The sequence below is a fragment of the Bufo bufo genome, chromosome 7, assembly GCF_905171765.1.
Source record: "Bufo bufo chromosome 7, aBufBuf1.1, whole genome shotgun sequence".
Taxonomy (NCBI): Eukaryota; Metazoa; Chordata; class Amphibia; order Anura; family Bufonidae; genus Bufo; species Bufo bufo.
This window is the reverse complement of record NC_053395.1, coordinates 141,312,563-141,333,512: the sequence shown is the minus strand read 5'-3', so window position 1 is coordinate 141,333,512 and position 20,950 is coordinate 141,312,563.

Sequence of the window (20,950 nt, the reverse complement as noted above, 5' to 3'; positions counted from 1 at the left end):
TCTCATGTAGGGGCTCATTTTTTGCGGGATGAGATGACGGTTTGAATGGTACTATTTTTTTGATCACTTTTATTTCCTTTTTTTGGAAGTAAGGTGGGCAAAATTTCAATTTCATCATAGTTTTTATTTTTTATGGCGTTCACCGTGCGGGGAATGTAACATGACCGTTTTATTGATTGGGTCGTTACGGACGCGGTGATATATAACATGTGTAGGGAATTTAATTTTTTTAATTTTTAATCAGGGATAAATGTGTTTTTTTTATTAACTTTTTTCACTTTTTTTTTTACCCAGACCCACTTGGTTCTTGAAGATACAGTGGGTCTGATGTCTGTATAATACAGTACAGTACACTATATAGTGTACTGCACTGTATTTCACTCACACTTTGTCTGAACAGATCTCTGCCTTTAGCACAGATCTGTTCAGCACCATGGACAGCAGGATGCCTGAGAAGGTGTCCTGTTGCCATGGGAACCTTCCCCGTCTGCCACAACTGAGCAGACGGGGAAGGGGAGGCCGGGGGCTGCAAAGGCAGAGGGAGCTCCCTCCCTCTTCACCTCTTCCATACAGCGGTCCCTACGGATTGCGGTTTGAATCAGAGTGTCAGCAATGATTACACCGCTCGGTCATCCTGAGAATAAACGGGGGCGGGCGGAAGATCGCGCACCCGTTCCCCCACACTGCCGCCCGCCTCCCGCACCGCCCGCAATCCTCCCCCCTGCAGGCACAAAAACACAGAGGGCTGCGGGGGGGGGGGGGGAAGGGTTAACATCCAAATATAGGCACTTTGATGTTTCTAATCCCTGCGGTCACGGACCGCAGGGATCAGAAACTTGCATAAGCGCTACAAACCGCAGGTCTGAATTGACCTGTGGTTTGTAGCGATCGGCAATGAGGGGGGGGGGGGGGTCACAGGACCCCCCTAGGCATTGTTACAGTGTGCCTGCTGAATGATTTCAACAGGCACCCCGTTCCGATCACTGCCGGCCGTGCGGCAGTGGTCAAAACTACACAGGACGTACCGGTATGCCCTGGGTCCTTAAGGACTCTGCAAACATGGCGTACTGGTACATCCTAAGTCCTTAAGGGGTTATGGTAGTCCTGGAAAAAAAGAACTAAAATTGTCCCCATGTTGCAGGTAGGTCAAAATTTACAAAAGGTGTGGCAAAACAAACAGGCAGGGTCAGCAATACCATAGCGCAAAATACTGTCCCAACAGAATCATATACCACAGTGCAGCACAATATATTGCCCCAAAAGCTGTTCTGGTGTGGTGGCCATCAATAGCCACCATCTTCTGTCCTCCTCCTCCACTTGTCTCTGATTAAGATATAGAGCAGGCGGCTTAGGAGGGTATGTGCAGTTGCTCTCCAGGTACAAACTGTAAGTACCTGATTCTCACAGCGTTAATTAACCCTGAGAGCTCACTATGTATCTGGCCAGTGGCAGAGAGGAGGACTTGGGCGGCCCCCCCTGGGCATCGGCCCACCGAGAAATTTCCCTGTAATGTCTACCCCTGGCGGTTACACTGGATATAAGCTGGTGGTCATAATAATGTGACTTGACTGTGTATATAAAAGTTATTCCAAAATTGATATTTTATGGGGAATGCAAGTATTTACTAAATCAGAAAAGTCAAAAGTAGTTTTGTAGCTTTATTAGTGCATGTCTACATTCTGCCAGTTTTGTAATGGAGACCCTCACAAAAAAAGCACTAAAGAACACTACATTACTAGCCTTCACACAGGCATTGTTTGGTCAGTGATTTCCATCAGTGATTCGGAGCCAAATCCAGGAATGGAGCTGTCAGAGATAAGGTATAATGGAAAGATCTGCACCTGTTCTGTGTTTTTCACCTGCATCTGGTTTTGCTCATAATCGCCAATAGAATTTACTGAGCAAACACTGACTGTGTGAAAGCGGCCTAAAACTATGAGGAATAGCACATGCATCTTTAAAATCAGAATGCACCCAAAACCAGATGTGCGATTTTAATTTCTAAAACTCAGATTTACTTCATTGTAAGAGAAAAATTGTGTGAATATACAATTGTGCTTTTACCATAATCTTTATTGTGATTTCAATAAGGTTTTATGTTAGATTCCATTAGTCATACAGATTAAAATGGATTAGAACAGCCTACATTTGCAGTCGTTCTTCACCAAGTAAGCGTAATATACTATCAGTGAGTGATGTATGATTGTTTTATTCTTCCAATAAAACCTTTTTTGTGTTCTGTTTAGCATGGATGAATAAATCCTCTTTCCACATCGGCATGGTGACAAGATTTTCTTCCCTATTTTGATGTATAAGTAAATGTATTTTTTTTAATGCACTGGTATATATATACAATGGTCTCACAAGTCACAGTGGCCTTTTCAGATTCACCACAGACAGTGCCACCCAATCAGCACATGCATTTCTCTAGCAAAGATTTTTGCAACTCTTCCCATTAAAGAGGTTGTCCAGTTTCTTTTTTTAAATCTAACATCCCAGACATGGGACCTGTTAAGAAATCTTTACTGATCCCTTCTTGTCCCTGTCAAATTCCTGCAAAGATGTGGTCATGTCTTCCACTGCAACAAATGGCTGACTTAAGCAATGATATGACTCCAAGTGCCCATGACCAGGAGTGACATGCCGCTTGCGGACACGTCACCACTAAGGCCAGCTATTGGCTGCAGCAGTGTATGTGAATTTGCCCGTTAAAGGATGGGAATAAGGAGTCCAGTTAAAGAAGTTGTCCGGTTTCCTACATTGATGAGCTATCCTCAAGATAGGTCATCAATATCAGATCATCAGGGACCTCTGCCAATCTGATATTCAGCTGTATGAAAAGAACACAGCGCTCCTGTGAGCGCTGAGTTATCTTCACTGTTTACCTGTTCGCCATTAGCATCACAGCAGTGAGCGGATTTAATCAGTGATGGCCAGTTCGCCGTGTTCACCCGCGAACACATGCGGGCTGCCATCTTAACTCACAAGTCCGGCGATGCACAGGTAAGCCGGGGGGCTTCATCGGGCTGTTCTCGGAACTGCCTGCTCCCGGTGACCGCATTTGTTTCAGACCAGCTCGCGGCACAGGCACAGGTAAGGGCTTACCTGTGCATCCCCGGACTTGTGAGTTAAGATGGCAGCCGGCATGCGTTCGCGGGCGAACACGGCGTACTGGCCATCACTGGATTTAATTACAACCCCTCTGTCTAATTCACTTAAGTGCATGCAATGATTGTCTATCTAATAGTGCCTCTCTGTGGTATGACATAGCGCTCAATGTACTGCTCTCTACCTTGGATCTAAGTGAGGCCGAGGGAAATGAGCACTTCTATTGTGGAAGTGCTCATCTCTCTATATTCAACTGTATCGCAGTCCTAAGGACAGTGATACAGTTGAATGCTGCAGCAGGGCATGGGAGCGATGTCTCGTTGGCCTGCTCCTCCCTCTCACAGGCTTCAGGCCTAGTGCCTGTAGCCTATCAGAAGCTGGCAAAGGCGGCAAAATGACATCATTATGATAGCGCCGCCAGAGCTGGGCAGTTACAGCAGAGGACGCAGGCTGGAAGAGGCCTGCACTGCATTGCTGACAGTCTCATGGAGGTAAGTATTAGTGTTTGTTTGTTTTTTGATTTGACACCATGCTGTTTGGCCAATATGGAAAAGGGGGAGGGGGAGAGGAGCACTATGGGAGCATCTACTGGGAACATTATATAGTAGCACAAATTATGTGGGGCACTATGGGGAAGGGGGAGAGGAGGGCTATATGGGCATCTACTAGAGGCACTATTTGGGAGCACTAAGATGAGGTATTTTATTGTACTGGCACACAATGGGGACATTTTTTTGTACTGGCACATATTAGGAAGGGTCATTTTTTGCACATATTATGAAGGGTCATTTTTTGCACATATTATAAGGGGGATTTTTTTGTACTGGCGCACATTATAAGGGGGCATTTTTTCTACTGGTACACATTATAAGGACGCATTTTTTGTACTGGTACACATTATAAGGAGGCCTTTTTCTGTCACACAGTATAAGGAGAATTATTAATTATTGGGAGGCATTATTATGAGCTTTATTAATACTGGGGGACTATGGGGAACATGATTACTTGCATGGGCACTATGGGAGCATTATAACTTCTGGTGCACAGTGGGAACATTAGTACTGTTGGGTCCAATGTAGGGGCACTATTACTACTAAGTGCACTCTGGCAAATTATTACTATTGGTGGGACTTTTGGGAGCACTATTACTGGGGGGGCACCCTAGCACAGTATCCGCTTAGCACAATTATTTTTGGGTGACACTTTGCTTACGGCACTATTATAAGGGGCACTGTTTGCTGGGTGCAAATATTTTTTGGGGCACTGTGTGCCAATAATTATTGAAGGGGGCACTATCTGTGTGGTACTAGTATTTTCAGGTGGACATTTCTGCAGTATAGTATTGGGAAGCACAACTGGCACAGTATTGGGGGTGGCAGGATGGGGTGTTCAGAAGGTAGGAGGATGATAAAAAAAAAGTTGGAAACTAAGATGTCTGTTTGTCAATCTCTGCAGAGATGAGACGCGCTTGAAAGAAATCATCATGGCGGTCTGGTTTGAAAGGAGAAGATGAAGAAAGAGAACATCTACATCAGTGAAGACATCACTGGATGTAAGAGGTATGTGGCGCTGTATTACCCTGTATTATTTGTAGTGCTGTATGTAATGTTAGGATGGGAGAGGTTAGGTTGAGAATATGGATGGGGGGGGCACCGTTTCAATTTTCACCTCAGGGAGCAGAAAAGCTAGGTGCACCCCTGTGTGTGCAATACACTGCGTGCAGAATTATTAGGCAAATTAGTATTTTGACCACATCATCCTCTTTATGCATGTTGTCTTACTCCAAGCTGTATAGGCTCGAAAGCCTACTACCAATTAAGCATATTAGGTGATGTGCATCTCTGTAATGAGAAGGGGTGTGGTCTAATGACATCAACACCCTATATTAGGTGTGCATAATTATTAGGCAACTTCCTTTCCTTTGGCAAAATGGGTCAAAAGAAGGACTTGACAGGCTCAGAAAAGTAAAAAATAGTGAGATATCTTGCAGAGGGATGCAGCACTCTTAAAATTGCAAAGCTTCTGAAGCGTGATCATCGAACAATCAAGCGTTTCATTCAAAATAGTCAACAGGGTCGCAAGAAGCGTGTGGAAAAACCAAGGCGCAAAATAACTGCCCATGAACTGAGAAAAGTCAAGCGTGCAGCTGCCAAGATGCCACTTGCCACCAGTTTGGCCATATTTCAGAGCTGCAACATCACTGGAGTGCCCAAAAGCACAAGGTGTGCAATACTCAGAGACATGGCCAAGGTAAGAAAGGCTGAAAGACGACCACCACTGAACAAGACACACAAGCTGAAACGTCAAGACTGGGCCAAGAAATATCTCAAGACTGATTTTTCTAAGGTTTTATGGACTGATGAAATGAGAGTGAGTCTTGATGGGCCAGATGGATGGGCCCGTGGCTGGATTGGTAAAGGGCAGAGAGCTCCAGTCCGACTCAGACGCCAGCAAGGTGGAGGTGGAGTACTGGTTTGGGCTGGTATCATCAAAGATGAGCTTGTGGGGCCTTTTCGGGTTGAGGATGGAGTCAAGCTCAACTCCCAGTCCTACTGCCAGTTTCTGTAAGACACCTTCTTCAAGCAGTGGTACAGGAAGAGGTCTGCATCCTTCAAGAAAAACATGATTTTCATGCAGGACAATGCTCCATCACACGCGTCCAAGTACTCCACAGCGTGGCTGGCAAGAAAGGGTATAAAAGAAGAAAATCTAATGACATGGCCTCCTTGTTCACCTGATCTGAACCCCATTGAGAACCTGTGGTCCATCATCAAATATGAGATTTACAAGGAGGGAAAACAGTACACCTCTCTGAACAGTGTCTGGGAGGCTGTGGTTGCTGCTGCACGCAATGTTGATGGTGAACAGATCAAAACACTGACAGAATCCATGGATGGCAGGCTTTTGAGTGTCCTTGCAAAGAAAGGTGGCTATATTGGTCACTGATTTGTTTTTGTTTTGTTTTTGAATGGCAGAAATGTATATTTGTGAATGTTGAGATGTTATATTGGTTTCACTGGTAAAAATAAATAATTGAAATGGGTATATATTTGTTTTTTGTTAAGTTGCCTAATAATTAGGCACAGTAATAGTCACCTGCACACACAGATATCCCCCTAAAATAGCTAAAACTAAAAACAAACTAAAAACTACTTCCAAAAATATTCAGCTTTGATATTAATGAGTTTTTTGGGTTCATTGAGAACATGGTTGTTGTTCAATAAAAAAAAATTAGTCCACAAAAATACAACTTGCCTAATAATTCTGCACTCTCTGTACATTTACTGTAGCAGGACAAGCTGTTCATTTGCCTGCTAGGTAAGAATGACTAACTGAGGCAGGTTTACTAATCCTGTCTAATATTTAGGCACTCTCATCTTAGAGCAGGCAGTCTGAAGATTTGCTAAATGTACAGGTGAAACTCGAAAAATTTGAATATCGTGCAAAAGTCCATTTATTTCAGTAATGCAAATTAAAAGGAATTGCATTAATGCAGCTTAAAATTAGAATTTTGTGAAAAGGTTCAATATTCTAGGCTCAAAGTGTCACACTCTAGTCAGCTAATTAATTCATACCCCCTGAGCAAAGGGTACCTCAAAATTGTGACTTTGGGGTTTCATAAGCTATAAGCCATAATCATCCAAATTATAACTGCAAATACAGTGAAGGGGTTTAAGCATGCATGGGATAGGCATAAGGCCATCCTTCATATAAGATAGGGCCGGGGGCTATCCATAGTATTCAGTATATTGGGCAGACTAGATGGGCCAAATGGTTCTTATCTGCCGACACATTCTATGTTTCTATGTTTCTATGTTTCTATAACAAATAAAGGCTTGAAATATCTCGCTTTGCATGTAAGGAGTCTATCTCATATATTAGTTTCACCTTTTAAGTTGCATTACTGAAATAAATTAACTTTGCATGATATTTAAATTTTTCGAGTTTCACCTGTATAGCAGTGGCTCATGCGGTATGATAAAATTTGTGCTTCTTACCAGATATGTTACAAAACTATGTCTAACTTTACAGTATCTATTTATTTGCTTACTTTGCATGCAATGGTTTTAGTCCAGCCAATTCTCTAAATATTTGCCAGGTTGTGGCCAGATCTCCGCTGGTCCCACAGGCATTTAGACAGCATCCAGCAATGCTGTATCCAGAGAGCTCCGACAGGCTGTTTCCAGCCAGAAAAGCCTGCCAGATCTCTGAACGCGGGGGGCGTTCTTGGAGATAAAAGGCAGATTATTTGCGAATTTACGACACTTTTGAAAAGCGGGTGGGGAAGAGGGCATGGTTTGCTTTGTTAATTAGGTGCACACAACATTTATCAACTGAGATCCTACTCCAGTTCAAAGATGCACCAAATATATCAAACAACATGCAATATTTTTAGTGTGAAATGTATGACCAGTATATTTTTGGATAGTTAAACATGTCTAAATCTGTGATTTTGTATTAAAAAGGGGCATTTTGTGTGTGTGTGTGTGTGTGTGTGCAAGGGAAAGTTGCAATACAGTGCATCACAGGATGCCTCTTTGTGACGCAATGCATCACAGGGACAAAATGTGTCGAAGACTATGACAAAAAAAGGCGCAAAATAGGTCTTAACAAAAAGCTGACGGAAAAATTGACTTGCAGACAGTCTAGTCTAGCATTTCACAAATAGGTACAAGTTGTGGTGCATGCACTTAACATATTTGGTGCAATGAGTGTGCACTACAATAAAGGCCCTCTCCATAACTTTGGAGGATCTTCCAAAATGTCTAACTGTAAGACAGCTTCCTAGCTGTCTTACATGTAGACCATTTTCTTCACCTAAAACCGGTGTAGAAAATGGTAAATGAGAAGGGCTTGCCGATCCGTCCCCACCCATACCATGCCTACCTTTTTAGAACTGGTGTGAGTGGGGAGAAGTTGAAGATTGCGGAGCAATTTAGGCATATTTCTGTTTGATAAATGAACCCCTGACTTTACAATGCACTCCTGATGTAGCTTCAAAAATTGCATAAAAAGAACTGCATCAACACGGCATGTATGAAAGCACCATCAGAGCTCTTCATCAAATGTTTAGAACGTCAATGAATGAAAATGCTTCCTAATGATAGCAATACACAACCTGAAAACAGCACCGCTATGAAATGGTTGCTCCAATGAAGTTTATGTGCTCTTTGCACCTCTGTGGTGTAATGTTCCATGTCAGCACCAAGTTTGATTTTTTTTTTTCGTGGTTACTGGGGATCTGCACTAGGCGGCACTGCAGTAGGTGAGGTCACTGTCTATGAAGGAGTACACACCCTGCCTTTTTGCACAAGGATCTTCTGTATTAGAAGTCCATACAGTTCCATGCAAATACAGAGCTGCCTTCTTTAGAGGGTGTGTTAAGTAATTCTGTTTTGTCAACCAAAACTTACAAGGCACAATGAACCATGTGTTTAAACTTTGAAGCGGAAAAAAAAATCATTGCCTACGTCTTAACGGAAAGTTATAAATATTAGCGTAGTTGGATTGGTACATGGTTTTTACTTTTAGCTAATTATGGAACATCATACAAGCCTATTTCATAGCAACATGCGGGTTAAGTCGGTTACATATCACATAAGAGTTTACCCTTTTGAATTATTGAATTCATGCCTTCCAATAGCCATAACTTTTTGTTACGTTTTAATGAAAAAAAATGAAAAAATTTCTTTCCATCAACTTTTTTTTGCATAACTTTTTTATATTTATGTCTACAGAACTGAGTAAGGGTAATCTGTTGTTTTTTATTATACCATTTTGTAGTATGTATGACTTTTTGATCACTTTCTGTTTAATTTTATGAGGAGGTGAAGCAACCAAAAAATGTCGATTAGGACATTTTGGGGGTCATTTATTAAGACAGGCGTTTTAGCGCCAGTCTAAATGTATGACAGCTTTCTCACTGGCTTACATTTAGACAATTTTCTACGCCTAAAACAGGTGCCCACCCCATGCCCACTATTTTAGACCTGGCGTGAGCGGGGAAAAGTCGCAGATTGCAGCGCAACTAACTGTTAGGATAATAAATATCCCCCTTTGTTTTGTTTTTCATTAGGACATTCATCATACAGGATAAATACTTTTATATTTTAATAACTCAGGCATGGCAAGATCAAGATTTTTTTTTAAATTGTTTCTTGTTATAAGCAAAATGGAGAAAGGGGGTGATATAAATGTTTAATTGGAGTCTATTGTGTGTCTTTTGATCCTTGCCTAAGACAATGCACAATAGGCACTTAAAGGGGTTCTCTGGGAATGAATAAAATGAAATTACTAAATATTACTTTATTATAAACACATTCCCAAATAGCTTTTATGTTTTCTAATGGCTTGGCTCATTTTCTTTGGGGGGTATGCATCAGAGGAAATAAAATGGCCACTGCCACACTACCACACACAAAATCCATCTTAGGCTACTTTCACACCTGCGTTTAGGTGCGGATCCGTCTGGTATCTGCACAGACGGATACGCACCTATAATGCAAACGCTGGTATCCGTTCAGGACAGATCCGTTTGCATTACTCTTTAAAAAAAATCAAAGTCTAAGTGTAAGTCAAACGGATCCGTCCTGACTTACATTGAAAGTCAATGGGGGACAGATCCGTTTTCAATTGCACCATATTGTGTCAGTGAAAACGGATCCGTCCCCATTGACTTACATTGTAAGTCAGGACGGATCCATTTGGCTCTGCATCGCCAAGCAGCGTTTTGGTGTCCGCCTCCAGAGCAGAATGGAGGCGAAACGGAGCCAAACTGATGCATTCTGAGCAGATCCTTATCCATTCAGAATGCATTGGGGCTAAACTGATCGGTTTTGGGCCGCTTGTGAGAGCCTTGAAACGGATCTCACAAGCGGACCCAGAAACGCCAGTGTGAAAGTAGCCTTATTAGCACAGCTGGATGGGTTACTTCAAATCAGTTAGTTAAAGAGCTGTTTCAGCTCTCTTCACTACTTTTGCTGTCATGAATTATGATCTTACATATAGCTGATAAGATATCAGCTTTGTGTGAAGTGAGCAATGTGATAGCGCAGAGAGGAAGACCGGTGGGGGATGTTGCAAATGAGCAGCAGCAATTGTATGCACACTGCAACATTACCACAGCCCAAAGCTGTTTATCTTGTCCGTCCTCCCTGTACTTTCACTTCTTTCCACTCTTAAACTCAGCTGATATCAACTGCATGCAGGATCCTAATTTGTGACAGCAAGAATAGTGAGGAGAGCTGAGATAGATCTTTAGCTAACTGCTTTGAAGTAAGCCATCCAGCTGTGTTATTAGGACAGGTTTTGTGTGTGCTAGTAGGGCAGAGGCCATTTTATTTCCCAAGTGAATGGAGCTAGTATTTGTAATTACACTGCACTTCTGAGACGACGGGCAGTGTAATAAAGAGGAAGTAGCACTCTCATGGAGCATATCGTCCAAGCTAAGCTAAATAAAGTAAATGTGAACAAGGCTTCAGGTCCAGATGGATTACACCCAAGAGATTACAAAAAAAAGTATGGTTGCACCAAAGACAAAAGCTGTCAGACTAACCTAGGGCGGCTGTGTGGATATAGTGTTTTTTGAGGCATTTGATACTGTATTCCACATATGCTCAATGGGTAAAATAAGGTCTATAGACTAAAGGCCTCTTTACATTGCCTGATGTTCGGGCAGATTATTGTTAATGAGTGTTCATATTATAGGAACAAGCGATGGCATTAACGATTACTTCTCCCCATACCGTGTAGGGGTCGCTGCATGTAAATGTAGTAGTCACCTTCACTGACAAGCAAGCAATTGTCGGGAAGGAATGCTTCCTTCCCAACAATAACTTTCTACAACGGGCAATGTAAAGGGGCCTTTAGAAATCATAGTTTGTAATTGGATTAAAAACTGGACCGCGTGCATAGAACTGTAGTCAATGATTCCTACTCTGAAAGGTCTCCAATTATAAACATTTGTCTTCACTGTTTAGTGTGGAACGTTTTTACAGGATATCCACCAGGAAGCCCCATCTCGCAGTCCTCCTAGGGCCATCTTAGTTAAAATCCTTTGCTCTAAAGACAGAGTGTTCTACAGAAGCTCAGTTCAGTTATTGCTTTGCCTCTGTTCATAATATATACAGATTTCTTAATGACGGCATTGTACCAAGGGACTGTTGCAAGGCGAATGTGGTGCCCATTTTCAAAAAGGCACCACAGAAGCGGACATTAGAAACTTGAAGACAAATAAGTATAGAAAAAATAACCTGTCCAATGAGGAAATTAAAGCAATATAATGTCTACAACAGAATCATTAAATTACTAGGTGGGGTGATTGTAATTTTAGACACAAATATGAGGGTGAGTGTAAAAGGCAATTATCAGATATTGATACTTATCGCTTATTAGAACGAGATCCAATTGATGGATATTATAAAGAATTGCTACTTATGTGTAATAAGGCTTTGGAGAAGGGTATTCTTAATAACTCTGAGTTTGACTTCATTCTTGATACCCCCAAAAGGTTGCCAGTCTTCTATTGTATCCTTTAGGTACACAAGGATCCAATCAATTCTTCGGGTAGACCGATCTAGTCTCTGGCATAGGCTCCTTGGCATCAAATCTGTCACAATATCTAGATCGATTTTTACAATGCTATGTCTTACCTAAAGGATACCACATCCGTGGTCAAACTGTTTAAAGGTTTACCCTGTCAACCCGGTTGGATTTTAGCTACCATGGATGTAAGTTCTCTTTACATCTGTACCAATCATAATCAGGGTATTGAAGCAGTTTCGAAAATATTAGGTCAAAAAGGCAACATGAAGCCAGAGCAAGTACAGTTTATACTGGAAGGTATTAATTTTGTATTATCTACAGATAACAGGGACTGCCATGGGCACCATTGTGTTAGTTTTGGATAGGTCACAGCAGGAGTTAATCCAGTTTATTTAGGGCATTAATAACAATCAGTTAAATCTTAAGTTTACACCAAACAGTCCTCAAATGATAGAATTTCTAGATTTGAGGATTGAAATGAGAGGGGAGGTATTTATCTGCAGTGCATTCCAAAAAGAACTAGCTAAAAACAGTTTTCATCACAAGTCACAAGTTGTCATCTGCCAAGATGGTTACTTAAGGTACCCATCAATTAGTTTTGATGTCTTAAAAGAAACTGTACGGATCAGTTTGAAGTGGAAGCACAACTGATGAAAGCACAATTTTTGGAAAAACAATATCCATGAGAGATTTTGGAGGATTCACTAACAAAAGTGAGGGAGATGGATAGGGCCTCATTCTTTCAAGAGAAATTACAAATAGGCGATACAACAGAGGAAACATCTGAATTGATTTTACAGTTTAATGTACAAAAAAATCTCAGGTATTATTCAGAAATATTGGCATTTACTATGGGAGGATGAATTGTTGGGAGTTAACCTCCCTGAAAGACCACCCATAGTATATACTAGAGCCCCTAATTTGGGTTTGCAGGTGGCATCAACTGTTAGAAAAACAAGGGAGAGGTCTTTGACATCCCCTTGGGGGGTACTGAAAGGTTTTTACAGATGTGGAGTCTGTAGATTGACCAACTTTAATATGAAAACAACTACAGTGACCTCCACGACCAATGGTTTCAAATGGGAAATCAAAGAAACCCCATCATGCAATGGTGAAGCGGTTATATACATATTGGAGTGTCCATGCTCTAAACAATATGTAGACCGCATGGGAAGAAAACTCAAAGTGAGAGTATCAGAACAAATTAATAATACAGTATAAGGAAGGGATATGAGAAACATATGCTTTCAAATCATTTTAAATCCAACAGGGTTGAAATATATAGCCATCCAGTCAGTGAAGAGAGACTGGAGGTGGGAGAGGGGCAATTTTATATTCAGGATGTCAAGAAATGAATCGAAAAAGATTTTTGAATTTGGATCCTTGTTGCCTTTTGGATTCAATTCAGAACTGGAGATTTTTGGGTTTCTATAATGGGGTGCATGGTTGGGACACATCAGCATGAAAAATCACTATGGGGCAGATTATACAAAGGCTGACATTTCCTACGCTAGTGTTACTAAGTAGTCCACTGGTGTACACCTCTTAATAAATTAGGCGCCTCTTTCGGCAGTACATGGAACTGTCTGCTCGCATGTCTGATGGCATGTCAGTGACAGTGTGTCACGTCTCTCCAGTCCCCTGCTGTGCCTTTTTACAATCATCACTCAAACATACTGGGGGACATTTACTAATCATGTTGCGCCAAAATTATGGTGTAAAATGCGCAAAAAATCGAATTATTTTTACCAGAAAGATTGAAACACACCAGAAAAGTGTTTTGAATGTCAAAGTGGACAGGCTACCAAATTGGCGTATATTATGTCTCATTTATCAACTTATGTTTAGCCTAAAAGGTGTAATATATAGCAGTAGATTAAGCTTGCTTCTGTGGTAGTGTAAATAGTTAAAAAGGCACATGGCAGATTAGATATATGCAACTTTTATTCAAACAGTAACAATTTTAGCAATTAAATGTCGCATATCTGCCTTAAAGAAGTTGCACGTTCAAAATCAGTTGAGCACAGATGCATTGTTGCAAATACAAATAAATGTTGGCATAAAAAAATGTAACATTTCTTTAGAAAATGACATATTATTAGCCTAAAATAACAAAAGTCACATTTAAAACATTTTTGATAAATGAGGTGAAACTTTTGATTCTTGATGTAAAGTTTATTCTGGCGCCAAATACGTCATTATCGATAAATGTCCCCCACTAAGTTCTGACAGTGACCGGTGGCGCCTGGTTGGTCTTTGTAATAGGACTTCTTCAGCGGCATCTGTGTCACTGTGAGCACCTGTCAGATGAGATGGAGATAAGATGCCACAAATGTGCAACACACTGCTACAGAATATACTGGTGTATATACAGTATATTGGCACTGGCCCTCAGCGGTGCTGCGCTGAGCACTGACTCACCTTCCCTGACATGAGAGGAATTGACAGGCACATGTCTCCTCCGGAGGACTCGTGGAGGGCTTCGTCTAAGTTCTAGGCTGTGGCAGGAGACGGCGGAATTTACCCACAAATGGGCAGGTGAGTCACACAGCGGCTCCTGCTTCCTCCTTAGTGATGCTGGTGTCTGAGCGGATTGGCGGAGCAGCAATTCCCACTCACTGCTGCTCCACTTATCAGCTTAACACTTAGAACTGCAGTGCGGAGGAGAATCACTCTTCTCTTTCCTTCTCCTCTTTTTTGTAGACATTGCAGCCAGGGCCAATTTTTGCTTCTTTGGTGAAAATTGAAATGGCGCCCCTCCTTCCTGTGCCAAATTCTCAATTCAACCCCTCCCTCCCAGCCTACTGCTAAAGACATATTTAGATGAACATTACATACAGTGCAACAAAACATACAGAAAAATTCTGTACTATGCACCTCCTACATCCAGTGACATCTTCTCTGATGTAGACATTCCCTTTGATCATCTTCTCCACTGAGAGCAGACCATAATGACGTCTTATGTAGGCAGAGTTTACCAAACAGACATCTTAGGTTCCTCACTTTTCTATCATTCTCCTCCTCATGGTGCCCCAATAGTGTCATCCTGCTGATACTTTCAATATGTGCCCGCTGTGCTCTTCACTATATGCAGAAATAATAGTGCCATACAGATAATCCCCCCATAGCAATAGTGCTCACAAACTTCCCACCAGTAATAACTCCTTCCCAGACTGCCTTAATTAGTAACAATGCCCCCAAACAGCGTCAATGCTCCCCAAGAGTGCCTCCATAAGTCATTGTACCAGTGCCCTTTATACATGCACTATACAGTCGTGTCATAAACATGTGCAATGAGCCGGACCATGGTACGGTTACACGAACACCAAATTATGCAGTGGGTCAGGATATGTGTATAATAGTCTATTGTTTATTCGTGTTGTCAATTGCAGCGTGCGCAGGGTACTAACACAGGGCCCTTTAAGGTGTTGTAACTCACATACCAGGTTAGGAATGCCAGAGTGGTGTAATATCTCTGTAAGGTAGCAGTAATGGGGTCCACGGTGTCTCCTATCTGGGTACAGCTGGACTCCTGGATCCTGGCTCACTTGCAATAAAATGAGTGTGGTGCTAGTAGGAGTAATAGAGGAATTTGCAGCAGTAATTGATATCCAAACCTTGGGTAAAGTTCAAACTTGTCTTTACTAGTTGTAGCTTTCATCCAAACGAGATACAGTATTAGTCTTTGGTCACAGCAGGTATTGGCAATGTGTGGCAGGAATATATCTTCTGCTCTATCATGTGCCTGGAGCTTTTTCAGGAAAGGGACGTCTGCTTTGTAGCCCTGTAATATGGCAGGAATTTGGCTTCTGCACTGACTATCTTCTGCTGTCTTGGGGACTGACTTGCTGAGGAGGAATATGGCTTCTCCTGGGATCTCTGGACGGTACTCACAGCTATTGTCTCAGGGTATGCTTCTTCCTAGAACTGGAGTTGTCTGCTAGCTTTCTTCCAGCTGAGGCTGCAAGGCTCAGGCTGGGGATGATGATCAATGTCTCAGTCGAGACAAGATCCTGGCTTTGGATCCCTATATCTGGGAGCTCCTAACATGCACACCCTACCCCTAGCAGGGGGTGGGCTACACTAACACTAACTTCCTTCTCTCCCCATGAGGCAGGATATGGGCCAGCCCACTTCTGCTCATAAAGGGGGGAGCTAAACTGGAATGAACTATTTCAGTTCAGAAACACTAAACTGGCTAAGTCCTTGCTGAACACATTGCTGCCACCTGCTGGTGCACATGGAAGTTGACAACAAAATACATTTAGCAAGGCTTGTAATGTACATTTGTGAAAATATAATGTGAAATTACATTACATGACAAAGTTAATGCCCTTAACAGGTTGTAGCGGGGTAAAAGAGTTTCATAACACAACTCTGGGGTGTTTCATTCCCCCTTACTTCGAGTTAAGCCGCCCTCGGCTTATGCTTAGGAGGGAGAGGAACCAGCTCTGGGGTACCCAAATAAGTAAAAAGTGCTGCATGTATTACATATATGACATACATAGACAAAACATATAACAGCTATCCCAAGGTTCCTGCTCGCATGAGTAGGGTGTCCTATTTAACAGTTTCCCTCTCTCTGTATAACCAGTGAACCAAGTACTGCACTAAGCAAACATTACTGACTAACTTTGAAGTGTTCCGAGCTCTAACACCAAAGAAAGCATGGGGGTGTCTTTACTCTGTAGTCCCGCCATTATGTAATGGAATGCCCGCAAATGAAAGGGTGGCTTTATCCTGTATTCCCTTCCCTGCACCAAAGTCTGAAAAATATGGCTTATAGCACGATCACTATGGTGACTATGGGTAGCTAAATGTGGCTCTAAGGTTTGAGGCGCCATAACTTAGGCAAAGGCTCAGAAGGGGAGGTATTTAGCGTCTCCATGCACTTCTGACAATGTCACAGGAGGAGGGTATTATAATCCCATGGAACTCCTGGAAGAATCACCTCAGGATGGGAGCAATCCTAAACATATAACAAACGGGAAGAAGGGGGTCTATGACTTCTAACCATTCCCGAAGCATCGGGGTTACCCGTGTAGTTACTAGATCTGCCAGGACTTACCACTTGGTCCTACCTGTGCACTATGAGTAGGCCATTAGTATTAAGCATCCGTATAAAGGCAGTCTGTTCAAAGAGGGGTGAGAGAACAAGAGCTGTAAAATAAGGCTCACTGGAGTAAGTTGCTACATTTCTGGATAAGTGCAATGTTAAGTGCAATCATCACAAATAGTGCAGGAAGGTCACATTGTGGCCCCTAGAAGAGAATACACACAATGGGCATGTTATACTTGAACGTTACATAAACTGTAAACTGGAAACATTTGTGCAAAAATATCACATAGAAATCACAAAGAGCTCAGGTATACGTTTGAGTCTTTTCTTTGGGTGCAAGCTTTTTAACGTTGCAATAAACCATTTTCTTTAGAAAATAGTGCAAATTTATTAATGCAAGAGTATGCTCAAATATAGCTTGAGTCCTTTGACTTGAAATGCTTGACGTAGACTCCTCTGGAAACTTTAAAAAGTCAATTGTAATCCAAGGGAAGTATAAAATGTCTAAAAGCAGCATCATTAGAACCATAGTTCCATGAGGTTATCAAGTAACCTGAGAAAGGGGGTAAAACAATGAAAACTTGGATGCAAAAGGTTAAATGATGATGGGGGGAGTCCTTACAGTACATGACCATCAGGGTGAGGACCAAATAGGGCAACCTGGAAAAGAAAAACATTAAAAACAATGCCAACGGGTCCTCAGCCGTCAGAAACAGTCCATGACGTGGCTCCCAAATAGTTCCTTAATTTTTTTAAAGGATGGCACTTAGAGAAGGATGTTCAGGTCCTCCTTACTGCTAGAGCTCTTGAAGCGCATTAGAGGGCGCTCTTGCCTCTGGTAGCTCAAAGTCGCAGCTGTAGTAGTACGCCACTGCCCTCTAGTGGTGTCTTTAGGTGGTGGCTGTGCAGACAGCCTGTAGAATGCAGCTGTGACATGCTGCAAGCCAGGATCCCTAGCCAGTGCAGAAGCGGTTAATACCTCCGACTGAAGGGGTTCTGGAAGGCAACTTGAGGGTGCCTGGGGCTGCTTCCAAGGTAACACATATAGCTGCACCCTGGGGTTGAATGACAGCACTGAATTGTTTATTTTGCCCACCCGCAGTGTTGGTGGGGCAGCCAGGTCAGGGATGAGGGGCTCAGGTTCAGGCTGAGGCTGTTCCCTGAAAAGCAATCTGCCATCCTGAGTTTTTTGCAAACATCTCACTTTCCCTGCAGAGCCTGTGTCTTCCTGCCAGGTCTCTGGGGTAACTGCAGGGGTTAAAGGTTTGGCCAGCAGAGTCACTCCGGCAGCAAATTGGCCTTGTATTGAGCTCATGGGGGTGTATTCCACTTGGTCCCCTGCGTATAGGTTGTGATGGGCCTGGGGCAAAAAATTTCGTTTAACAGAGCGGCGGCCCACAAATATTTCAGACCCAGAATGATTGTCCTGGAGGAATCCCACTCCTCTTTTCACTGAGAACCAGAGCACAGTCCCAGTGCGTCTGGTTAACTTAGGGTCTCCTGGCTGGGGATCATCTATCACTTGTTTAACCCATTCTTCCATGGCTGACTTATATTCCCAGGCCGTCTGGGCATGGGTAGTGATCTCTGTGGGGACCTCTGGATTTAAACTTCCCGTTCTGGCGCTATTGGCTCTCGGCGGCGGAGTGGAAGTTCCGGCCGCCTCCGCCGCACCAGTAGGTGTCCTTAGCGGAGCAGTTTTAGGCCTATTAGGGTATTGGGACCCACAGAGCGGTGCAGAGGCAGTTTCAGACCGGGCCTGGGCCTCAGAGAGCGCGTCTGTTCCTACCTGATGTCGCGGCCGGGTGGCCGGTTCAGGTGCCTCCTGGTGGTGTGTGGGGGCCTCCGTGATAGATGCTGTCCTCAGGGGCGTCTCTGAAGGTGCAGATGCCGTCGGTGTCGCAGGTACGTTCAGGGCCTGGACAGCTTGACTGGCGGTGGTCTTCGCAGGAGCAGGCTTGACGCTGGCAGCACTCCAGTTCGCTGAGTCGGTAGCGGCGGAGGGATCCACTGCCTCCGAGGTCTGGACTGGAGTTGCGACGTCCTCTTCCGCGGGAGTGGGTTCGGAAACGGCAGTCATCTCAGTTTGGTCGGCGGCGGCTGTCTCTCCACTAGTTGCGGCATGCGCAGGCTCTGGGGACACTCCGAATGCACAGGGGCCAGGATCTCAGGCACAGTGGGCTCGTAGACGAGTTCTCCCTGTATCGCCATCTGGTCCCATTTAGGTGGAGGGAGTGCCATATTGCTTGCGTCTCTCTTCTCACTCGGTACAGAGCATGACGGTGGAGCCCAGAGGGAGGAGTCTACACTCCCTTGGCTCGCATTGCAAATTTCTTGGTGGGCAGGCTTTAGAGTTCCCGCTTCTAGAGGGGCGTATTCGACATCTTCGCGCTCTTGAGAGGGCGTTCTTGTCTATTCCCGCTTCTGGAGGGCATGAAGAAGCGGCGCCATTTTGCGAATATGGCAAATTAACCCTTTGAGTGCTTGTGCGCACCGTATAGCGCTTTCTGGCACAGCAACAAAGCAATAAAGTCAATTTTCAGGGTTTTGGCACAATCCTCAGATCTTGCAGTACTGTAAAACATGCAATTTGATCCTGTTGGCACACAATTGGATCCAGTTCTGTTGTAGCAGGGGTAGGCACACAATTCAATCCGATCCTGTTCCAGTGACGCCACTTATGCAATGAGCCGGACCGTGGTACGGTTACACGGACGCCAAATTATGCAATGAGTCAGGATATGTGTATAATAGTCTATTGTTTGTTTGTCTCGCCAATTGCATCGTGTGCAGGGTACTGTCGCAGGGCCCTCTAAGGTGTTGTAACTCACATACCAGGTTAGGAATGCCAGAGTGGTGTAATGTCTCTGTAAGGTAGCATTAATGGAGTCCACGGTGTCTCCTACCTGGGTACGGCTGGACTCCTGGATCCTGGCTCACTTGCAATAAAATAAGTGTGGTGCTAGTAGGAGTAATAGAGGAATTTGCAGCAGTAATTGAGATCCAGACTTTGGGTAAAGTTCAAACTTGTCTTTACTAGTTGTAGCTTTCATCCAAACAAGATACAGCATTAGTCTTTGGTCCCAGCAGGTATTGGCAATTTGTGGCAGGAATATATCTTCTGCTCTATCATGTGCCTGGAGCTTTTGCAGGAAAGGGATGTCTGCTTTGTAGCTCTGTAATATGGCAGGAATTTGGCTTCTGCACTGACTATCTTCTGCTGTCTTGGGGACTGACTTGCTGAGGAGGAATATGGCTTCTCCTGGGGTCTCTGGACAGTACTCACAGCTATTGTCTCAGGGTATGCTTCTTCCTAGAACTGGAGTTGTCTGCTAGCTTTCTTCCAGCTGAGGCTGCAAGGCTCAGGCTGGGGATGATGATCAATGTCTCAGTCGAGACAAGATCCTGGCTTTGGATCCCTATATCTGGGAGCTCCTAACATGTACACCCTACCCCTAGCAGGGGGTGGGCTACACTAACTTCCTTCTCTCCCCCTGAGGCAGGATATGGGCCAGCCCACTTCTGCTCATAAAGGATGAACTATTCCAGTTCAGAAACACTAAAGTCCTTGCTGAACACTTTGCTGCCACCTGCTGGTGAACATGGAAATTGACAACAAAATACATTTAGCAAGGCTTATAATGCACATTTTTAAAAATTTAATGTGAAATTACATTAGATGACAAAGTTAATGCCCTTAACAGGTTGTAGCGGGGTAAAAGAGTTTCGTAACACAACTCTGGGGTGTTACACATGCACCCCATGTGCACTGCTGTACCCCACTGCATCTGAATTTCATTGTAAATCTATTTTCACAATACATATTGTTATTTTTTTTTTTTTTAAATCAGATCATTTTTATTAAACATTTTACAGTGTAAATACACGTTTTTCCACAATACATACAAGGATGACATAGAGACATATTATCCATAGGACTAATAACAAAAAGGGCACCAAACTATGTGTATTAATCCAGTTCCAATCCAACCTCCACCCCCCCATCCCACCCCACCCTAACCTACAAAATACAAAGGCACATTTTTAAACATTTCTATTCAGACGTCAAAACGACAGCCATGGATCCCACAATTTTTCAAATTTCGCTGGGCATCCACGCTTCTGGTACACCATCCGTTCATAACTCAGCATTGTGTCAACCGCACTTAGGAATTCGCCTAGGATTGGCGGCGCTGTCTGTATCCAATGTAGGGCTATTAGCTTCCTAGCGACATATAA